This window comes from Tenrec ecaudatus, chromosome 2 (assembly GCF_050624435.1).
Source record: "Tenrec ecaudatus isolate mTenEca1 chromosome 2, mTenEca1.hap1, whole genome shotgun sequence".
NCBI lineage: Eukaryota > Metazoa > Chordata > Mammalia > Afrosoricida > Tenrecidae > Tenrec > Tenrec ecaudatus.
The window spans coordinates 191929575-191952300 of NC_134531.1; the positions used below are offsets into that span (position 1 = coordinate 191929575).

The 22726-nt window shown below is 38.3% G+C and overlaps 1 protein-coding gene and 1 pseudogene across 5 annotated transcripts in view; one reads left to right on the top strand and one right to left on the bottom strand.

Moving 5' to 3' along the window:
• NSD1 (nuclear receptor binding SET domain protein 1) overlaps positions 1-22726 on the top strand; it is a 151946-nt gene that overhangs the window by 32953 nt on the left and 96267 nt on the right. The window lies entirely within an intron of this gene.
• LOC142442051 (U7 small nuclear RNA) lies at positions 5941-5985 on the bottom strand (annotated as a pseudogene).

Genomic DNA, 22726 nt, shown 5'->3' on the forward strand with positions numbered 1-22726 from the left:
TGGACTGCTGGCTTTGTGGTCAGCAGCTCAATATGTAAGCACTACAACACTGGGCTCCTTCTTTGTGATTTTTTTTTTCTTCTTCAGACTAGCGTTAGTGAGGGATTGACATAGCATATAACCCCCTATTTCAAAGTGTACAATTCGTAGAGTCTTGCTAATAAGTATGTGCAGCTAGCACCATAGTCAGCTTTAGAACATTTTTATCAACTCAAAATGCATGATCTCTTGTTGACTTTAGCTGTTACATCCCTCCTCTTCTTTAGATCCAGGATGAGTATTCTTTTGTCTAGTAACCTCCCTATTTTGGACTTCCTTATAAATTCATTCAGTATCTCGTCTGTGACCGGCTTCTTTATTGCTTTGAAAACTCATCTATGTTGTCACATATCAATACTTTATTTCCTTTTATTGATGAATATTTCATTGCACAAATAGGATATTGTTTATTGACTTATGAACCTTTTTTTACCTATTATCTTTAGTGAATAATACAATTAAAATATTTGTATACAAGTTTTTGTAAAAAAAAAAACTTTTTCAAAAAAAATTTTGGTGTTGAGCCTATAGAACAGCGGTTCTCAACCTGTCGGTTGTGACCCCTTTGGGGGTCGAAAGACCCTTTCACAGGGGTCACCCGGTTCATAATAGTAGCAAAATTACAGTTATGAAGTAGCAATGAAAATCATTTTATGGTTGGGGGTCACCACAGCATGAGGAACTGTATTAAAGGGTCGCGGCATTAGGAAGGTTGAGAACCACTTAGAAGGAGGCTTCAAACAGTTTGTGAAAAAATTCCATTAACTTCTAATAACATTTTTCTCTGAACTTTTTGAAAGCCCGTTGCACACAGCTGAACACGCACCCCTTGAGCAGTTTCTCCATGTGCAGCCATTCTCACCTTTTCTGAGTGGTCTCTTCTCCCTGAGCACAAATGCACTTTCCCTAAGGTTTCTGTCTAATGCCTCAATTGCTGTTTGAGTTTGATCTCCCTCCCTCCCTGTATTTCCAGATTTCCATTCCTAACCCTTCTGAACTTTCTCCTTGGGTAAATGCTGCCCTTTGGTGGCAAATGGTTGGTACTTTAGAGTGTGCCTACTTCACTCGTGTTATTGTTCTCTAGATAGAGCTATTTGGCTGAAAATTGACCAGTGGAGTGAGCTCCCTTCCAGACATGAAAGGCCATAATCTTGAGAATTTAAAAAATCTATCTGACCAGTATGCCTAGTCTATTTTATTATTAGAAGCCAGCTGGACTGAGTTTAAATGTTTCCAATTTTGTTGACAAAGTGGACCATCAGATGCCAGGTGACTTTCCTTCCTTCTCTTGTGCAGGCCTGATTAAGGTGTGGACCATGGCTACATTGTGTCATAGAGCTTCTTTACAGCCTGTTTGATCTGTTGCTTGTTGGCCTTGACATCCACAAAGGACACAAACATATAATCATCTTCAATCTTCATGGTCAATAGCCAGGAAAAGTTGATAATGGCATAGTGATCAAGTTTGTCTCTCCCTGGGCTGCTCTTTCTAGGATGTTTAACTGCCTTTTTAGCCTCAGTGTCTTGTGCTACTGGGAGGTAGGTGACGTGCAGATACTTTTTAAAAATCATTTTATTAGGGGCTCATACAGCTCTTTTCACAATCCATACATACAACAGTTGTGTAAAGTACATTTGTACATTCATTGCTCTCATTATTCTCAAAACATTTGCTTTCCACTTCAGTCCCTGGCATCAGGTCCTCATTTCCCCCCCTCATGAACCCTTGATAATTTATAAATTATTATTTTGTCATATCTTGCTCTGTCCGATGTCTCCCTTCATCTACTTCTCTGCCGTCTGTCCCCCAGGGAGGGGGTCACATATAGATCCTTGTAATTGGTTCCCTCTTTCCACCCCACCCTCCCTCTATGTCCCCAGTATCGCCACTCACACCACTGGTCCTGAAGGGATCATCTACCCTGGATTCCCTGCGTTTCCAGTTCCTATCTGTACCAGTGTACATCCTCTGGTCTAACCAGATTTGTAAGGGAGGATTGGGATCATGATATTGGGGGAGGAGGAAGCATTTAGGAACTAGAGGAAAGTTCTATGTTCCATCATTGATGCATCGCACCCTGACTGGCTTGTCTCCTCCCCAAGAGTCTTCTGTAAGGGGATGTCCAGTGGCCTACAAATGGGCTTTGGGTCTCCACTCTGCACTCCCCACCTCACTCACAATGATATGATTTTTTTGTTTTGATGATGCCTGATACAAAAGTTTAATAGAGGTCACCAGCGGTTTCTATCTATGTACTTTTTTGGCAACTACTTCAATTATCATTCAATTTAATTGTAATCATATTAAGAGTTGTGCAATCATCACTACAATCAATTTCAGAACATTTTCTTCTTTCTCATACTCCTTGTTAGCTCGTCATTTCCCCCAATATCCCCTGACATGTCCCTAGGTAATTACTAATCCAGTTACTGTTAATTTACCTATCCTGGATTTAATCTAAAGACCATTCAAAACACAAACAAGATGTGAGCAAAAAAAAAAAAAACAAAAAACCCAAGACGAGGATTAGAACCAAACAGAAAAACCTCAGTGGAAAAGAAAGAAAATATTAGAAACTGAAACAAATTTAAAATGAGTTAAAGCCCATAAAAAGAGCTGATACCAAGGACTCAAGTAGAAATAAAATGTTTTGAAAAGGATGATGGCAACATATGTACAAATGTGCTTGATACAGTGAATAGATGGAGTGTTAAAAGAGCTGTAGGATCCCCCAATGAAATGATTTTTTAAAAAGTTAAAACGGAGATCAAATGATAAGGCTTTACATTTTTTAACCTAACTACATCCACTGTAATCAATTTTTCCCTTTCCTCCCCCTCTTGTGAACCTTTGCTTATTTATAAATTATTTTTATTTTCATTTTTTATACCATCCTCTCTAATTTCACCTACGTTTCTGTTTGTCCCCCTGGAAGAGGGTGTGTGTGTGTCGGATCATTGCTATTGGTTCCTCCTTTCCCCCTCTCCTTCCCCCACCTTTTCCCCTATCTTTCATCTCATTATTGGTCCTGAGGGGTTTATCTGTCTTGGGTTTTCTGTGTCCAGAGTTCTTTTTTGTTTGTTTTTAAATCATTTTATTGGAGCCCTCTTACAGTTCTTACAGCAATACATCCATCCATCCATTGTGTCAAGCACATCTGTACATTTGTTGCCATCATTATTTTCAAAACATTTTCTTTCTACTTAAGCCCTTGGTATTAGCTTCTCATCCCCTCTCCCCCCACTCCCAACCCTCTCTCACAAACATTTGATAATTTATAAATTACCTTTTTTTTTTATGTCTGACACTGACTGATGTCTCCCTTCACCCACTTTTCTGTTGTCCGTGTCTTCCAGGGAGGGGGTTATATGTCCATCATTGTGATCTGTTCTCCCCCCCCCCCCACACACACACCTTCCCCTTCCCCTCCTGGTATGGCTGCTCTCATTATTGATCTTGAGGGGTTTATTTGTCTTGGATTCCCTGTGTTTGCAGCTCTTACCTGTACTTGTGTACGTGATCTGGTCTAGCCGGATTTGTAAGGTAGAATTGGGATCATTATAGTGTGGGGTGTGGGTGGGAGGAAGCAGTAAAGAACTAGAGGGAAGTTGTATGTTTCATCATTGCTATACTGCATCTTGATTGGCTAGTCTCTTCCTTGTGACCCTTCTGGCAGGGATGTCAAATTGTCTACAGATGGGCATTGTTGTCTCCACTCTGCAATCCCCCCATTCACATTGATATGTTTTTTTGTTTTGGGTCTTTGATGCCTAATACCTGATCCCACATGTGGAGAGCTCTTACCTGTACCAGTACACATGCTCTGGTCTAGCCAGACTTGTAAGATAGAACTGGGGTCACAATTGTGGGGGATAGCATTAAAGAACTAGAGGAATGTTGTATGTATCATAGGTGCTATACTACACCTTGGCTAGGTTTCCCTTCTGGCCATCCTTATTTGTGTCAAAATGGTTGTCACCTCGTGATCACATGGATTGGTGTGCTTCTTCCATGTGGGCTTTGTAGATTCCCTGATAGATGGCTGCTTGTTTAACTTCAAGCCTTTAATATCACAGGTGGTATATCTTGTAATAACTGGGCACCATCAGCTTTCTTCACCACATTAGCTTTCACCACCATTTTTCTTCAGCGTCCCTGTTGATCCTATTGAGAAAGTGAGCATCACAGAATGCCAGATTATTAGAACAAAGTATTCTTGCTTCAGGGAGGGCATGAGTCTCTAGAAGTTCAATGTCTGATGCCTTTTTACTTAACCTATAAATATATGTACATAGGCATACCAGTATATCCCTATCTTTACATATGAATATATTTACACATGTACAACCCTATGTTTATACCTGTATAAACTTCTTGCCTCTTAGTTTTTTCTATTTCCTTTTACTTTCTTCCTGCACACCATCATGTTTGACCTTCTTTCACCTCTCTGAACGTCCTCTCAGCTACAGTGAACTTCTGAACCCTACCAGGCATTCTTTGCCCTCCTCCTCATCGATTGTAGATTTTAAAAGATCCCCCCTTTATTTTATGGTTGCAGTTTCCACATCTAGGTCCTTAATCCATTTTCGTTTAGCTTTTGTGTATGTTGTGAGGCATGGATCCTGATTAATTTTCTATGTGGAAAACCTTTTATTGAAGGATTTGTTTTATTCTGCCATTAATTGAAGGGATACTTAGAGTTCTTTTCCATTGGTCTATGTGTATATTGATGTTATTATCAGGCTGTTTTAATTTTGAGGTTGGTAGCATAGTGGGTTAACGTGTCAGGATGTGAAGTGCAAGGAGAGCAGTTTGAAACCACCAGGTTCTCTGCAGCAGAAAGATGAGGCTTTCTAGTCCAGTGAAGAGCTACAGTCTTGAAACTCAGAGGCAGTTCTCCGTTGTCGTTTTGGGGCACTATGAGTCAAAATTGATTGATGACATTGTTTGGTATAGTAAGCTTTGAAATTGGAAAATTTAAATCTTTGTCTTTGAATATTGTTCTTTAAGGCTTCTTGCCTGCCATTCTATATAAAACTGAGGTTGGTTTTTTCCATTTCTATAAAGAAGACTTTGGAATTTGGAGTGTGTGTGTAATAGATTGCTTTGGGTGGTGTTGATATGAAAATTGAATCTTCCAATCCATGAAAACAAAGTTTTTCCCATTTATTAAATCTTCAATTTCTTTCAGCAGGATCTTGTAATTTTCACTGTAGAATTTGTTTTCACAAAGTTTTTTTTTTGTTTTGTTTTAAAGTTTTTTTTTTAGAACCAGTGAATGCTTTGTTGTTTTGCTAAACGGTTATTTTCACTTTCTTTTTTGAAGTACAAAAATGGTTACTTTTTATGAAATATAAATTAATTTATTTGATTCTCTTTGTTCATGCGTTTGCAATCATCAGCCAACATTTCTTCCTTAATAGATTATAGCTGGACAACAGAAAAGTGCGTGAAAGGAGACAATGGTTGGTGTAAGACATGGTGGGCGGGGGGATTATAAATTATCAAGGGTTCATGAGGGAGGAAGGAGCGGAGAGGGAAGGGAAAAAATGAGGAGCTGATACCAAGGCCTCAAATAGAAAGCAAATGTTTTGAGAATGATGATGCCAACAAATGCCAACAAATGTGCTTGACACGATGGATGGATTGTGATAAGAGTTGTATGAGCCCCCAATAAAATTATTTTTTAAAGTTTATTTAAAAAATCTTCTGCCGATGGGCATCTATTATTTAGGTCTTTGTGCGAGGAAGAAGGTAGGTAAGAGATGAAGAAACAATCTCTTAAAATAATCTATAAGGTTAATTGTACACTAAAATATATTGATGCTGAATAAAAAATAGAGTTAAAAATAGAAAGAAAACATGATTTTTTTTCTAATGTGATGTGTAGAACTGACTTTTGTGATTTCACCTGCTAGACAAATTCTAAAAGAGCTGTAACACTTGACTTTAGTGATTTCTGTAATCACCACTTGTCTTTTGTGTAACACATAAGCTGAGAATACTTCATATCTTTTCAAATATTTGAAAGTCAAACTCACATTTCAGTGTTCATATAAAAAGTTGTATTGCAACATAGCAACTCATTTATGCTTTGTTTGTGACTTAACTTTTGTGCTATAGTTGTTGACTTTAATAGTTCCCAAAGAGACATATGTTTTATAGAACCTAGAATACTATTTGATCCATAATAGAAATTATTTAACAGTGATTTTTGGTAAGACCTTGCTAGAATGGAGTGCTCTTCCCCAAGATTTGCTTCTACTAACTTTGTTGTGTGTCTGAAAGTCTATTTTGTGCATAGCGTATCTAATATTTTACCTTTCAATCAATTGAAGCAGTAATTTGATAGGTACAGCTTATCTGGCTAGTGGACAAGGGTGTTTATTGAGAGTTTGGTATTCACAATGTTTTGGTCAGCGTTCTTATTCTTTAATGCTTTCTCTTGGACTTCAGTAAAGAGGGTAAAAGCATTTTTTCTTTAGTGATTTCATAATAGTATGATAGATATTCCAGACGCACTTTGATTATTTTATGCACTGTATCTGTACCTAATCTTACAAAATCTAAACCTCAAATAACTCCAAGCTTACTGCCATCTAGTAGATCCTGACTCATAGTGATCCTATAGGATAGAATAGAACTGCCCCTGTGGGTTTTCCAGAGACGTAACTATATGGGAGTAGAAAGTCTTTCTCTTAGGAAGTGCAACTGGTGGTTTTGAACAGCTTTCCTTGTGGTTAGCAGTCTAATGCGTGATCCACTAAGCCACATGGGTCCTGATAATAAAAAATAATAGAGTAAATTTCTGTAATTTTATGTGAGTACGAAGATAGTTTGGGTGCACATCTAATTTATAGAAATATAGTAGTCTGATGTAGAGGATTTTCAAAGGGAACATAATAGAGTTTTTACTATATTTGGTTTGTCATGTAAGCTACATGGAAAAGCATACCTTCTGTGCCATTTAAATTAGTAACCTGCAGATTAAAATTTCAGAATATTAATTTGCAGAATGAGAAGTAATGTCATGTTTGTAATTTAAAGTAAAGCATATTTGTAATATGAGCAGTCAAGTGAGAAAATCTTACCTTTCCACTTCAATGTCGTTCAGAAATACATTTATTTATCTATTTATTTGTTTGTTTATTTTAAAGACCATTTTATTTGGAGCTCTTACAGCTCTATTAAAACAATCAATTGTATCAAGCATACTTGTACATATGTTACTATAATTATTTTCTAAACATTTATTTTGTATTTGAGCCTTTGGTATCAGCTCCTCTTTTTCCCCCTTCACTCCCTCCATCCTAGAAATACTACTTTTAATGGATGTTTTTCACAGTCATTGTTTTGAAATTGAGGAATTAAAAACTAATTATGATATTTTCTATTAATATTTCTATGATTATCAGTTGCACCAAAAATACTTAAACTCTTTGTCATAAGTACGGTAAAAATCTAAATGGACTCTGTATGTTAAGATGAAATTGGAGGAAAATTGGTTGTTATTTTTAAATAGTAAAACATGAATCAATGATGTTAACAAATTGAGAGGTCAGTGACAGATCAGGTTCTAAAATTTGCACGGTGGAATCACCTGGGGAGATTTAAAACTACTGCTGTCCAGAGACACAGTGTATTTTCTCTCCAAGTGATTCCACTTTGGGTCAGATTGTTATTGCTTTGAGGCAACTTGAGATAATTTATGTGATATTTTCATGTTTTCTTTGCTTTGTATGACATGTCTTAGTACTACAGACAAATAGGGTTTTTTTGGGGTCTTAGTTGAATGAGTGTTATTGAAATTGTTGCCTGTAGCTAACCCTTACTTTCTTAAGTAGGGTTCTTTCACTTAGGGCTTATTTTGTATAGGTGGACATTCATGTATTTTAGTTTAAAAAAGGCTTTCCTATAGCTATGTATTTTTTCCTTTTCACTAGAATTTTAAATTCTAGTCCATTGGCTAGATTAATGATATTCCTAACATTATCCACTGTTTGTAAGGTATTTCTCGAACTAATAATGCTACCTGTAAAGTGTATTATATGTGCTTGTATTCTCATTCTCTCTCTCCTCTTTCCCCGCTCCCTTCTCCCCGCTCCCCTCTCCCCTCTCTCTCATCAGTTGTCAAACAGCTCCACTATGGAGCAGTAAGGTTTTGGGGGAAAAATTCTACAGTGTTGTCACTTTGATCTATAGTTGAACTGAAAGTCAAGTTGGAAAAACTTGTATGGGCTGAGAGCAAGTTACGAATTGTATCTTGCCAAGGACACAGGGGTGACTCACATCAGCCTTAAGCACTGATCTTGCACAGATGGCAGGCATGTAATGCTTTAGAACATTAGTCATTGTTGCCCCCACCCCTGCGCTCTATTTGCATAAAATATCGTAACCATGGCTCCACAGAAACTTAGTGAGACCAGCATTAAAGCTACGAGGAAACTGGAGAACCATGATAAAGTTAAAGAAATCATTACGAAATTTGAATGAGATCTCCGCTTGTCTGATTTGACTGCTGAATGCAACATGGCTAAGTTGACATTATCAGCATTTTTTTTTGGTGGTGGTGGTGGAGTGACTAAAGCAGCTAATGTAGAAAAAGGCGTGAAATCACTGACCACAGAACAAAGAACCTGGACTATGAAGAGTTACTGTTAATTTGGCTATATTGGGAATGACCTGATGGCGGCAGCATATCTGAGACAGTGATATGCAAGAAGCCAGAGTGAATTTATAAGTGTGATTTTTGCGTCTCAGAATCAATTATTTGGTTTTCCATTATAGCTTATGGGAAAAATAAATATGTTCAGTCCTCGAACTTTTCCGTGTTCAAACAGAAATTTGGAACGAGTTGAGTTCTGCACCTGAGGTATCACTGTGTTTGTATATTAATATATATTATACCACATATTGCACATACATTGTTTCTGATATATATATATAATATATATAATTCACCTTAGATAAATGAATGAATTTTGAGCTCACTTTATCTAAGCCTTTGTTTAAGAGCAGTTAATCTCTGCTCTATACTAATCCTCATACAGTGTTCACTAAAGATAGAGATGCTATGAAGAAATGAGATGGAATCCAGTTATCAGAAAGAATAGCATTTGGGGTCTTAAAAGATTCTCTTAAAACAAGCAGCCATCTAATTGAGGTGTCAGCTAATTCCACATTGAAGACACCAGCTGGTGTTGTTAAATAATTATTAATAATATAATCCATGGTCATGGAGATTTATAGTAGTGCTTAAGTTCTGAACACCTTCATGCAGAAGGCTATAGTGGCAGTGAAACCCAAAATTCATTTGCAGACTGCCAGAGTGGATTAGCTCTCCATTGAATTAATTCTTATCATTAACCGAGGCTATAGTTTTGCCTTCAGGCAGAGTACGTTGGAGAGTGGATTACCTCTACCCTGTTCCAGGCAGCCCAGAGATTGTCTTACCTGGGTGTATCCTTGATGGAGATGACCTTACTGGGGACAGAACAGGAGGTCTCATGGTCATGAGGCATACATACCCTTTTAGCTGGGCCCTGACTGTCTTGGGGTTAGAAGACTGGGCTAATCTTGTAAGGTCTTCTGTCGAACAATATGTGTGTCCCAGTTAGGGTATTATTCTGGCTTCTATAGTCCTACCTGTAACTGTGATATATTGAACTTCCACCAATTATGATTTTGTAACAAAACCTTTGTGAATCCTTGGACGCCATTTTCACCTCATGCTAATGGCCTTCATTATCTGGATGATGTGCTTGTCTGTGTATTGTCTTTTTTAAGACTTAACAAATCCTCTCCTTAAATTGTGTTGTGTTTCGGGTCTCTCTTGTATCCTAAAACACCTTCTGTGTATTCATATTTTAGGATGAATATTTGTATTTTCATACTTAATATAATATTTAAAATAGGAAACATTTTTAAAATTGGAATTTAATCCTACCCTAAAGTGTTTTGGAACTTCTAGAAGTTTTTTTTAATTGTTGTAAGTTTATATGTATAGCAAAATATTTGCTTCATCATGGTTTACGATTTGTGCAAAGAAAACATGCAGCTGCTCAGGTTAGTTACTCGCAGATGTTCAGAGGCTAACATTGTCATACATAAAATAGGCGCTTGCAGTAAAATGGCCAGTAAGGCCTTTGCGGTCAAGTAATTGGAAGTTTAGAGGGAACCATCCCCCAAATAATAAATGTGTAAAACAAGGTTCAATGAACTTGATCTGAAGTGTGTAGGCAGTACATGGAGAAGAAGGAAGCCAGTCAGCTGTGTCTGTGGTGTTTTGTAACTGAGTATTAAGAGATGAACATAAATGAGAAGAAATCACATACTGAAATCAATGCAATGATACGATGTTGGGGAATTTGCTTCAGAACAGTTCAGGCACAGGGTGGTGTTATAGGGTGGAAATGGCTGGTAAGAAGTAGATGAACAAATTTGGCCATAATGTGGGGTAGTGATTCCATTTTATATAGGATTCCATTTTAGTTTTCTGCTTTTAATGTAAACTTGATATTTTTAAAGTAAAAATGGAAAATGAAGAGTAAAGTGAAAAGTTCTGGATAATTTTTCAGTAAGTAGGAGTTGCTTACTAATGGATAATTTAAGAATTATAGACTACTTAGCCTGAGAAATGTGTTTTTAAATGTGTTTAAAACTAATTTCGCTCTATCTATGAAAGAGCCCAGTCATTTTCCCAGTGTATATATTTTAAGGATACTTCTTTCTCGTGGTTATTTGCCTATTTAGATAGTGCTATACCTGACTATACCTTTTGAACTTAGTAAGCAGAAGGATATTAGTCATTATGTTAAAAAGTAACTTTAGTTGATTGACAAGTTAAGTCTGTTATCAGTTGTAAATTATGCAAGGCTTTGGGATTAGTTTTAATCCATTAGGAAACTTGTTCTGATAGTAACTTAATATACTAGCAACTTGATTAAAGTGTTGCAGTCTGTATATATTTATGTGCTTATAGTACTTTTAAAAATTTGTTTTGTTGTTGGATATACACAGCAGAATATGCCAGCTCAACAATTTCTCATCATAACCAGTGATTGTCCGACTCTGAATCGTGCAGCCTTTCGCATCCTCCTTTTGGGTTGTTCCCTTTCACTAACATAAACCCACTGTCACCTCAGTTTCCTATTCAGTCTTTTGAGTTGCAGATGTCCGTTTGGTTCCACATAGAAAGAACTTAGAACATAATGCTAAAGGCAGAATTCTTTACTAGTTAAGCTAAACTTTGCTTTTAAGAAGATTCAGGAAGTAATTTTTTGGATAACGTTTAAAGATGATCTAAGGAAGCAATGGTTTTCTCTACTTAAAGAAAGTTGGGAGTCCTTCAGCAATTTAAATTCTGTTCTAATATTTCATTTTGATTAAGATTATTTTATAGAACCCTGAATAAAATGTTTAGTACTATTAGCAGGTCATCTTCCATTTGTTCTGATCTCAAGACAAAGGAGACTGTTGTGAGGTTATCAACTACACATTTCAGGTCCTTCTCCTATTCCTGATTCTTCTCCCTCTGTTGCTGCACTTTGGAGCCCTAGAGGCGCAATGGATTATGCACTGGATTGCCAACCTTCAGGTCAGCCATTTAGAGCTAACAGCTTCAGGAGAAAGAGGCCTTTTACTCCCCTTGGTAGTCTCTTCTACCCTATATCCTATAGGGTCATCATGAGTTGTAATCTACTTTATGGCAGTGAGGTGTGTGTGTGTGTGTGTGTGTGTGTGTGTGTGTGTGTGTGTGTGCGCGCGCGCGCTCCTTTAGTGGCAGCTTGCTAGCTCTTAAGCACTATGCAACAAAACACGATTAAAACAGGACTAAATATGTTCCTAGATCTTTACCTGGGATGTCCGTGACCTTAAACCTCCCAGGACAAGGAAATAAATTCCATTGGCAGTATGTGAACAACTTCAACAGTTACTCTTTTTTCTTTTTATTATTTAAAAAAATTTTTTTTCTTAAAAAAAAACCATTTTATTGGGGGCACTTATAATACTTATCACAATCCATACATACATCCACTTTGTCAAGCACATTTGTACATTTGCCATCATCATTCTCAAAACATTTTCTTTCTACTTGAGCCCTTGGTATCAGCTCCTCATTTTTTCCCCCTCCTTCCCTGCTCCCCCTCCCTCATGAACCCTTGTTAATTTATAAATTATGATTATTATTTTTTCTTTTTGGTCTTTACTGTAACAGCAGTTTTGACCATAGTTGATTAGCTAGGAACTGATATCAGGTTGGTATGATTGACCCATTTTTAGATGAGCTGTACAAGATCACACATTCTCGGATTTAGGGAATGGACCGCTGCTGGAGAGGCTTAGCTAGACCTGGACTAGCATCACTGTTTATGTGGAGGTCAGGCTCCAGAACTGAGGAGCACACCAGAGAACATAGCCAAACCTTGAGCTAAACGGAGTTTTATGCTTTCTCTTTTAGGGAGAAATTGCGTCTAAATTATTCCTGTAACCCTAGGACCTAACAGAGCTTGTTGTTAGAGGTTATCGAGTTTTGTGTGAAAAATTGTAAGTGCCCTGTGGAGTTTTCTTGGTGGTAATCTTTACAGAAGCACAATGCAACCAAGGATTTACTGCTGTGGAACCATTGGGAGGGGTTGAATCGCAGTCTTGTGATTAGTAGTGAAGTGCTTAACTGTTGGTGCCACCAGGCTCCTTAGCATAGTCTGATGGTCAGTAATTAATGAATGTGTACTATTATGCAGGTTTATTGCAGTTTAGTTCCCCCCCTCCTCTGCAGTTTAGTTTTATAAAAGGACACCCTCCTCAATAAAAACAAAACTCACTACCTTGTTCTTGTGAGTCATGTACTGTGTCCTTGCTGAAGCAATAACTGATTTGGAACAGGCCTGGAGGGACTGCCATAGGTATGTCACCAAGCTCTAGTCTCAGCTTTATGTGCTTGAGCAACTTCAATCCAAACCTTCAAGTAACTTCATTGACTTGATGACCAAAGCTTGTTTTTGACATAAGGTTAAATGTCACTTATTTGAATCATGAGTTGTAGATGAATTTCAAAAGTACTTAATTATTCTAAGGCTAAGAAATGTGCAATATATATCCATTACTTATTGTCTGTTTTGTGACAGAACTGTGCCAGACCCTCTATAGACATTTATAGATAATCACCATACTCCCCATTTTACAAAAGAAGTAATTGGGGCCAAGAAAAGTTAAATAACTAGTCTGAATGGCAAGCAAGTGTTACAGTCCGCAGTTTGTTAGAGCAGCCTGTGCCAACAATTTTGGCTCCTGAACCTCTCCATTGTTTAAGAGGGATGGATATCGTACAGTTGAAGAGCTAGTGCATGACTTCTGGGAAAGGGCACAAAGAATAGATAGTAGGTCTGTTGTTTTGAGGAAATTACTTAGGTGGGTCAGAGCGTTTCATTTTATTTGAATTTTTAAAGGTGGGTATAAAGTTTGGAAATAAGTAAAATTTCTTTTAAAGTTTATTTTTTTTACTGTGAGCTGGGTAGAAATTTACAAAGCAAGTTCCATTCAACAGTTCATGCAAATTTGTTTTTTTTGCATTGATTACAATCCCCATTGTACATTTCTCACTTCCTCTTTTTCATTGCTTGGCTTTCCTTTCTCCTCTTCTGAGCTTTATCCCTGAGTGATTGCTGCGCTTTTGATCTTGTATCATTGATTGATAGGCGTTCTACCTCCCTGATGTTATTGTTCACTTTTCAAACTAGCAAACTCACGGTCACAGGGATGGAGTAGAACGGCTCCTTTGGCTTTGAGACTTTAAGACTTTATAGGAGAAAATGACATCCCCCTACCCCCACCTCTACCCACTTCCCATCTAGGAGCAACTGGTGGATTTGAACCAGTGTCCTGTGGTTAGCAGTTCAATGCTAAGCCCACCAGGGGTCCATTGCTTACTTTATAGGCCTTTCTATTCTGCTGAAAGTAGAGCCATGGGGGCTCATTTCGAAGTAGCAGGGCTAGTGGTATAGTCTGGCGGGTGGGTGGGGGGGCGTTCATACTGTCTTGATATATGCTCTGTTGTATGCTCTATTTGATTTAGGTGGGAGTTTACAGAGCAGGTCATTAATTTTACATTCAACAATTCAGATACATTTTTAAAAATTAAGATACAGTTTGTATCAACTTATTTATTGCAATCCCTTCAGTTTATCATCATGCATTTTACTTCCTCTGTGTTTCCTGTGTCCATTTTTCCTACTATCCTAACCCTCTGAATGTTGTCCCTGGGAAAATGCTGACCTTTTGATCTTCATGTTTGATAAGTCTAACCTGAGTTCAGTTCTAGACCTAAAAGGACCATAGTCTTGGGGCCCCTGGGGTGTGTGTGTCTTACTACTGTCTCTGACCAGTAAGCTAGGTCTCTATGATTTTGCATTTTCTTCCCCATTTTGGTCTCAGGGTTGTGGAGACTTATTTGTGTGATCCATTAGTCCATTGGACTGATTAATTGTTTCCGTATGTCTTCAGATTCTCATCTCTTCTGGATAGGGAGAGACCAGTAGTTGCACCTTTGTCTGCTCACGATCTCTTAAGACCCGTTGTTATTTCCAAAGTAGGGTGTTGAACATTGTGTTGGACATTGTCTTTTTGAGCTATGTTAGACCTATTGACCTTGTTGTCCCTGAGACTAGACTCAAGTTTATCATTATCTATTGACTTAGCCTATTAGCTATTAACGTGTTTTTATCCACATAGTGCATAGATGTGTGTGATAGGTCTGTTTTCAAGAGATTTTAAGGGCTATCTTCCTGGAGCCCTGGTGGAGTAGTGCAGACACATTATACTCGTTTGCAAGATTAGCAGTTCAAAGTGACCAGCTGCTCCGTGGAAGAAAGAAAGTTCTTTCTACTCTCTTAAAAAGTTACAGCTCCGGAAACTCTGTTCTGTAGGGTTGCTGTGACTTGGAATGGACTCTATGGCAGTGATGAGTGTGGGGCACCTTCTGTTTGTTGAGTTTTGAGTGTAGAGATGTTTTGAGGAATATTTTGCTTGGTGAGAATTTATAAGCAAAATTCCCTTATGGAATGAGAGGTCTAGGACACTAACCATCAAGAGGCAGTTTTTGTCTGTGTTTGACATTTTGGGGAAAACCACACATTAGTTGAACAAACATGGCTTTCTCTCCTTGGTATTTGGCCATCTCACTTTCCATTTCTGATCCTTAGATTCTATACCTAGACCAAGGGATGGTAATTATATTTGCGTCATTATCATTATGAACTTTAAAGTAGACAAAATATGAACATTCTTGGTGTTTTTCTGGGAATTAGGCATTTAATAAATGCTTCCTTAATTTCCCTATGCGAATTAGACAACATCAGAAATAGAGTAATTATAAAATTATTGGGTTAGGTTCATACTTTCTTTAAGACTGTTCTGTCCTCCCTCTTCCCCCGCAAACAAGTAAATAATTGCATCTGAGAAGTAACTAGTTCTAGTACAGATTTGTTTTCACCATCACTGTTCATTAGAATTACCAATGAAACTTAGGAGGGGGGAAAAAGTGTCAGATGTACTAAATCAGAATCTCCAGACCTGAGGGAGGAGGTGGGGTGATGTTTGGGGAAGGTTGGGCATGTGTTAGTTTGTAAAACTCCGCAGGTGATTCTGATGTAGTTCTGGGGTCCAACCAGAGTTGAGAATCATTGATCTTCCTTAGCACACAGGAACAAGACCTAAAAAGTATATATTGAAACAGAAATCAAAGGAAAAATAGGTACTAGTCCATGTTCAACAATTACACGATGGTGTAATGATAATTGAACATTGCTGAGTGTACAGTAGGTTCTCAAGGATTGAAATAGATATTTATTGGTAGAAAGACTGTGCAGAGTAGTGTGAGCACTTGGTTTTCTTTTGTGGTCAGTGTTATGAAGTCCCCAGGATTGAGTGCCCACGGAAGGCTCTGAACGATTGTTTTGACTCATTTATTTCCTTTATAACATAGTGTATTACAAACCTGTACACAAGTTTCTTTTGTTGCCTCAGGCCAGAGGGTATAGCTCTCCTCTCTTTAAACCTCCTGAGGTTACAGAGAGCAGTACCAGTCTAGACCTGTTCTGTGTACTGTAGCCAAACCTGTTTTATTATGGGTGTATTTATATATGACACAACCAAAGACCTGGGCTAGCAGCATTGCCTTGGTCTGGATATTTTTCTTGTACTTCTTGAGCTTGCAGGTTTCTCTCCTACTGTTGATGATTTTGCCGTTTGTTGATAGTCTCCTAGCTGCAGTCCTACCTCTGGGTCCTCAACCAAAATTTCTGTAATTAGACTAGCAGCTGTTCTACTTTCCAGTTTTCACTGAACCTGTTTTCGGTCTTCCTTTTCCCAAGATTTTGGCAATTACCTTTATCTATAACCCAGACACTCCCTTTGATCTATTGTTCCTGGGATCTAGTAAGCAATCAAGCTTCTCATATTGCTTTCATAGTAACAATGATCCTTTTTCTCAGTTATCTGTAGTCTTTTCACCTTACATTGCTACAGGCTAAAATTATAATATGGCTACAGAGATTCTTTGTTTAATTCCTCTCTTGCTAGATTATTTTGACTATGTGGATCCCAGGTGTAGCTTCTTGTATTATTCTGCCAGTATTAACAAACAGATGACTCTGACTTGGCTAATGGCGGGGGGGGGGGGGGAGGGGGGGGGAGATTTGGTGGTTAGAGAATTTAAAAGTTCCTAAGTTTCCCCCTTTGTTCTTAGTCTCTAAACTTAGTCTGCTTAGTCTCTAATCTGCTTTTTGCCAAGGATGCTAAACTTCCTCCTTTGTAAATAGACAGCAGTTTTATGTCTATCTCATCTAGTTGTTTTGGAAACTCAGGTTATAATAACCAAAAAACAAATTCAACTGTCCTGTAGTGGATTCCAGCTCACATCACCCCTATAGGAGAGGGAACAACTGTCCCTGTGGGTTTTCAAGACTATAACTCTTCATGGGAGTAGAAAGCCTTAGCTTTTCCCCCTAGAACCCCTGGTGGTTTTGAACTACTGACGTTGAGGTTAGCAGCCCAACATGCAATTAATACATCAGCAGGATTAGGGTTCTTACTCAGGTTATGTAATACATTAAACGTGTTTGATGACTAGAAATACATTAATGTATTTATTCTATTGTGTGGTTATGAAGGAGACAGGATTAATGCATATGTTCATACTAAGTAGTTTTTTTATTTTTATCACATTATTCTAGACTTGCAGTTTTGAGTTGGATGCTGGGAAAGGAAATCATAATTCTAGTAGGGTAGAACTGTAATTGCCAACTAAAATAGGCACTGATTATTGCTGCCCTCTACTACTAAACTCCAAAAAACCTCACTGCCATCAATTTGATCCTGACTCATAGTGACTCTACATCGTTTCCCAAACTAAATCTTTATGGGAGCAGACCACTGCATCTTTCATGGAGAAGGCCAGTTGTTTTGAACTACCAACCTTGAAGTTAGCAGCCCAGTGCCTAACCACATTGCCATCAAGGATTAGGCAGTGACAATTCCTAAACCAACACCAAGACTATTGTCACCGGGATAATTCTGACTCCCAGTGATTTATTTAGAGCTTCAGAGGATATTTTCATGGGAGCAGATAGTTTCTCTTCCATAGAAACTCGTGGGTTTAAACTGCTCACCTTGGTGGTTAGTAGTCCAACACATAACAGTTTCACTACCAGGTGTCCTGCTTTAAGCTATGTCAGTTTGCCCTCCAGTTGAGGCAGTTCAATGCCTATTTGCAACATACTTATCACTTTCACCTTCATTTACTGTTCATAAAGCTTTTAAATAACTGAAAATTACTTTAGCCCTTTCTTGCATTTAAGTAAGTCTAAATAAGAATTATGTGTACCTCGTGTGACTTACAAATTATTGAAGATGGTTATTAATCTCACTCACAACCAGGGGACATGCCGATAGGGAATAATCAATTAAGATTTGTGACAGTTGTGATACAACTTCCCACAAAATAAGGAGGCAATATCATCCTAATTTTACAGGTAAAGAAACTTAGTTTACCAACCTGAAGTAACTTTACAAAATCTCATAGGAGATTAAAGGTAGTGTAGGAAGCCCATGACTTTCCAATGTGACAAAGCATCTCTATTATGGTGGCATAGAAAGTGTTAACCTTGTGTATAGTTTCTCTTATTTAATCAGAAACAAATTATCTAAATTTTTAGGTTCCCTGGTTCATAAATGCAAGAAATAGTCTTGATACTTAACTTTTGACCATGTCATCAAATCAGTTCCAAGTTCATGATGACCTTTTATGTGTCAGAGTAGAATGATGCTCTATACCAGCAGTTCTCAATCTGTGGGTCATGACCCTTTTGGGGGGGGGGTCGAACGACCCTTTCACAGGGCTGCCCAATTCATAACAGTAGCAAAATTATAGTTATGAAGTAGCAAAGAAAATAATGTTATGGTTGGGGGTCACCAGCACATGAGGGACTGTATTAAAGGGTCGCGGCCTTAGGAAGGTTGAGAACCACTGCTCTGTAGTGTATTTTTAGTGTGAATCAAGTGTGGGCATTTATATGTCAGATAATCATTTTGGCATTCAGCTACTTCGTGAAGCTACCAATGGTTTGCCTTGTCCCTCCATTCCCATTTTCCCACCACCTCTTGTATTATCTTCCCATTCGCCCTGGTTAACACCTGTTTATCCTCTAGCCATGGAGCCCTGGTGGAATTGTGGTTATGGATTGGGCTGTGATCTGCAAGGCCAGGAATTTGAAACTACCAGCTGCTCTGAGAGAGAAAGGGCTCTCTTCTACTTATGCTAACAATCTCAGAAACCCACGGGGACATTTCTTTTTCTTACCCCTCCTTCCCTGGGGACAATTTTACCCTGCCCTATGGGGTTTTTATGATTTGGGCATTGACTCAGCTCTCATCTTTCCCTCCCCTCCCCTCCCCCCCTGAAATAAAGTCTTTCCCTTTTGGTATGAAAACTTTTTCTTAATAAAAAAAAAATAACAGTGACCTCATACAACATTTGACCTTTTGTGATTGACTAATTCCATCCAACATTTGTCCTCCAGATTCATCCATGCCATGAGTTGTTTCACAGTTTCATTGTCATTCATGTATGGATGTATTGTATTTCACTGTGTATATGTAACAAAGTTTGTTTATCCTTTGTTCCACCAATGGGCATTGTTGGGGTTTTGGGGGGGCTTTTGTGAATAGTGCTGTGATGAACGTGTGTGTCTATATCTCTTGTACTACGTGTCTTATTGCTATAGGACATATATCAAGTAGTTGGATTTCTGCGCCACATGTTATTTCTGTCCCCGATTACTTGAGGAAGCTCGACACCACTTTCCATAATGGCTGTGCCATTTTACAGTTCCACTAGGAGCGCTTTAGAGTTTCAGTCTCTTCTCACCCACTCCACCGTTGCTTATTTTTTGCTTTTTAAAAAAAATTTTGCTGTCACTTCTAGGAGGATGTGGTATCCCCTCATTTGTTTTTCCTGATACTCAATGACTAGCGTAGTGATCATGAGCATTTCTTCATGCTTGTTGGCCACTTGAATGTCTTCTTTCGTAAATGTGCCTTTGCACTTAAACAATTTTTTTAATGCCATTTTATTGGGGGTTCTTACAGCTCTTGTAACAATCCACACATTGGTTATATCGAGCACATTTGTACATATGTTTCCATTATCATTTCCAAAACATATTCTTTCTACTTGAGCCCTTGGTATCAGTTACTCTTTTTTCCCTTCCCTCTCCCACCCTCTCACCCTGGTGAACCCTTGTTAAATTATATATTATTATTTTCATATGTTACACCGTCTGCTGTCTCACTTCACCCATGTTTCTGTTGTTCCTCTGGGGGCATTGTACACCGATCACTGAGATCGGTTCCCCCTTTCTCCCCCCACCATCCCCCTACCCTCATGGTATTGGTACTCTCTTTATTGGTCCTGAGGGGTTTCTCTGTCGGGATTCCGTGTATTGAGAGCGCTTTTCTGTACCAGTGTTCATGCTCTGGTCTAGTCAGATTTGTTAGATAGAACTGGGGTCATGATAATGGGGGTGGGGGAATCTGCATGTTTTTAATTGGGTTGTTCATCTTTTTCTTGTTGAGGTGTTGAAATTTTCATTAGATTTTAGAGATTAGTCCCTAGTCTCATTTTACGAGGTCCCAGTCACCTATTCTGTCTTCTGTTGTGTGCATGTTTTTCATTATATTTGATAGTGTAAAATTAATCCATTAGGCTTCCTAAGTATGTCCCTATCTTTTCGTTAGCTAGTTCTATGGTTCTGAGGTTTATAATTAGGTCTTGAATCCATATTGAGTTCATTTTTTTTAAAGTAAAGTGAGGTATGGGTGCTGATTAATTTTTCTTAAATGGGAATCTGATTTTGCCAGCATCATTATTTCAAGAGACAATTTTGTGGCATAGTGAGTTATGCATTTTGCTGCTAACTGCCAAGGTCAACAGTTCACAATCACCAGCCACTCCACAGGAGAAAGGTGAGGCTTGATATTCCCACAAAAAGTTGTAGTCTTGGAAACCCAGAGGGGTAGTTTTATTCTGTCTCAAAGGTCATTATTAGTTAGAATTGATTTAGTGGCAACGATAGATAGATAGATAGATAGATAGATAGATAGATAGATAGATAGATAGATAGATAGATGGATATTTTTTTTGAGGAGACTATCTCTACCCCATATAGGTGTTTTGGTCCTTTGTAAAAAAAAAATTAGCCGTCTCTGTGGGTGTTATTCCTGGGCTCTCTGTTCTATTTCATTGTTCTATGTATCTCTCATTGTACCAGTGCAAGACTGTTTGTGGACTATTGTAGCTGTGTAATAAATTGACACTGTGGCTGCAATAATGGGCTCAAGCGTAGGAACAATTATGAGGATGGCACAGGACCAGGCAGTGTTTTGTTCTGTTTTACATAGGATCAATTTGGGTCTCTACCCACTCCAGGGCACTTAACAACAGTATGAACAGCAGCTGTGTAAATAGGCTTTCAGATCGCTCAGCAAGAGGCTTCTTACTTTGCCCTTCTTAAGTGTTGCTTTGCTTATCTTGGGTCTCTTTCCTTTTTATATAAAGTTGGTAATTAGTTTTTATATCTTTTTAAAGAATGAGGCGGGAATGTAGATCAGAATTGCATTCTCTTTTTAAGTCACTTTGGTGGTGTAGTGGATACACATTGGGCGGCTAACTAGAAGGCCAGCAGATTGAAGTCACCAGGCCCTCTGCAGGAGAAAGACGGGTTTCTCCCCCTTTAAAACCGTTCCAATCTTGGAAACCCACAGGGGCATTCATTCCTACCGTGGCCTATAGGGTCACTGTGAGTTGGCATTGACTCAATGGCATTGATTTTGGGGAAAAAAGATGAAGCACTGGTGGCATAGTGGTTGAACCCATTAGTCACTTTGTGGGAGAAGAATGAGGCTTTCTGCTCCAGTAAAGATTACAGTAAAGATTACAGCCTTGGAAACTCAAAGGGGGTAGTTTGACTTGACATCAGTGAGTTATTGTTTTTTATTCTTGGGTGGTTGGGAGTGGGCTTTGAGTAGTAGTGACATTGTCACCATTGTTAATTTTTCCTATGAACCTGGTATATTCTTATATTTATGTAGGCCTCTTTTGTTTGTCTGTAGTAATGTAGTTTATAGATTTCTTTGTAGGTCTTTTGTTTCTCTGATTAGATTTATTCCTAAGTATTTCATCAACAACCAGTAAATGATTTCACCTCTTAAAAATTAAAAATGGGTTGAAATGGGATTTCCTCCTTAAAAAATGTTTCTAGAGCTACTAAAAAACTTGCATTTACAAAATAGTTGTTAAAAATATTCCTGGATTGTAAAAGAAGGGAGGTAACAGGGCCCACTAATAAGACATGATAGGAAAACATTAATCAGACTTGGAGTCTTTTTTTCCTGCTGTTCATCATAGGCTGGACTCTCCTTGTTTTTCGTTTCTCTGTTTTTGGCAGGTAAATTTTCCTTAAGTTTCTTGGTTAGCTACTTCAACCTATTTTCCCTTACTCCTCCTTTTCTCTTTTGCTTGTAGTTTTTTGCTTGAAGATTGATTTGCCTTTTGAGGCTTTGTCTCTACTTTTGCAGGTGCAGGTTTCCTGACAACATTGCTGATCTCCTTTTGGGCTCCTTCTCCACCACCCTTTTGACTGAGCTGACCTTCCTTTTGGGCATCTTGGCTGTGGGAAGGGCGGTAACCACATGCCTGCGGACATCGGGCCACGGAGAACTTTCTCCAGGCTGGATTGCCTGGCTGCTGCCTCTCTGCCCACCTCCTGAGCTGCTAGGACCCTTGGTGGGGTTGGGTGGGGGAGTTGATTGATTTTTTTTTTTAATGTTGATCTTGTACCCTGCCAGGTTGAAGTTCCAACAATTTTCTTGTCGTGTATTTGAGTTTCCCAAGTATAAAACTATATCATCTTCAAATAGAGGTTAACTTCTTTATCATTTTGGATGCCTTTGATTTCTGTGTGTTGGACAATGTTGAAAAAGAGTGGTGACAAAGTTCCTATTAGCAAAGGGAATGCTTTGTTTCTGCCCATGAGTGACATGTTGGCTGTTGTTTTTTTGTGTATGATCTTTATTATGGTAAAGGATTGCTCTTTTATTTCTATTGTTTTGTTTTTAATCAAGAATTGGTAT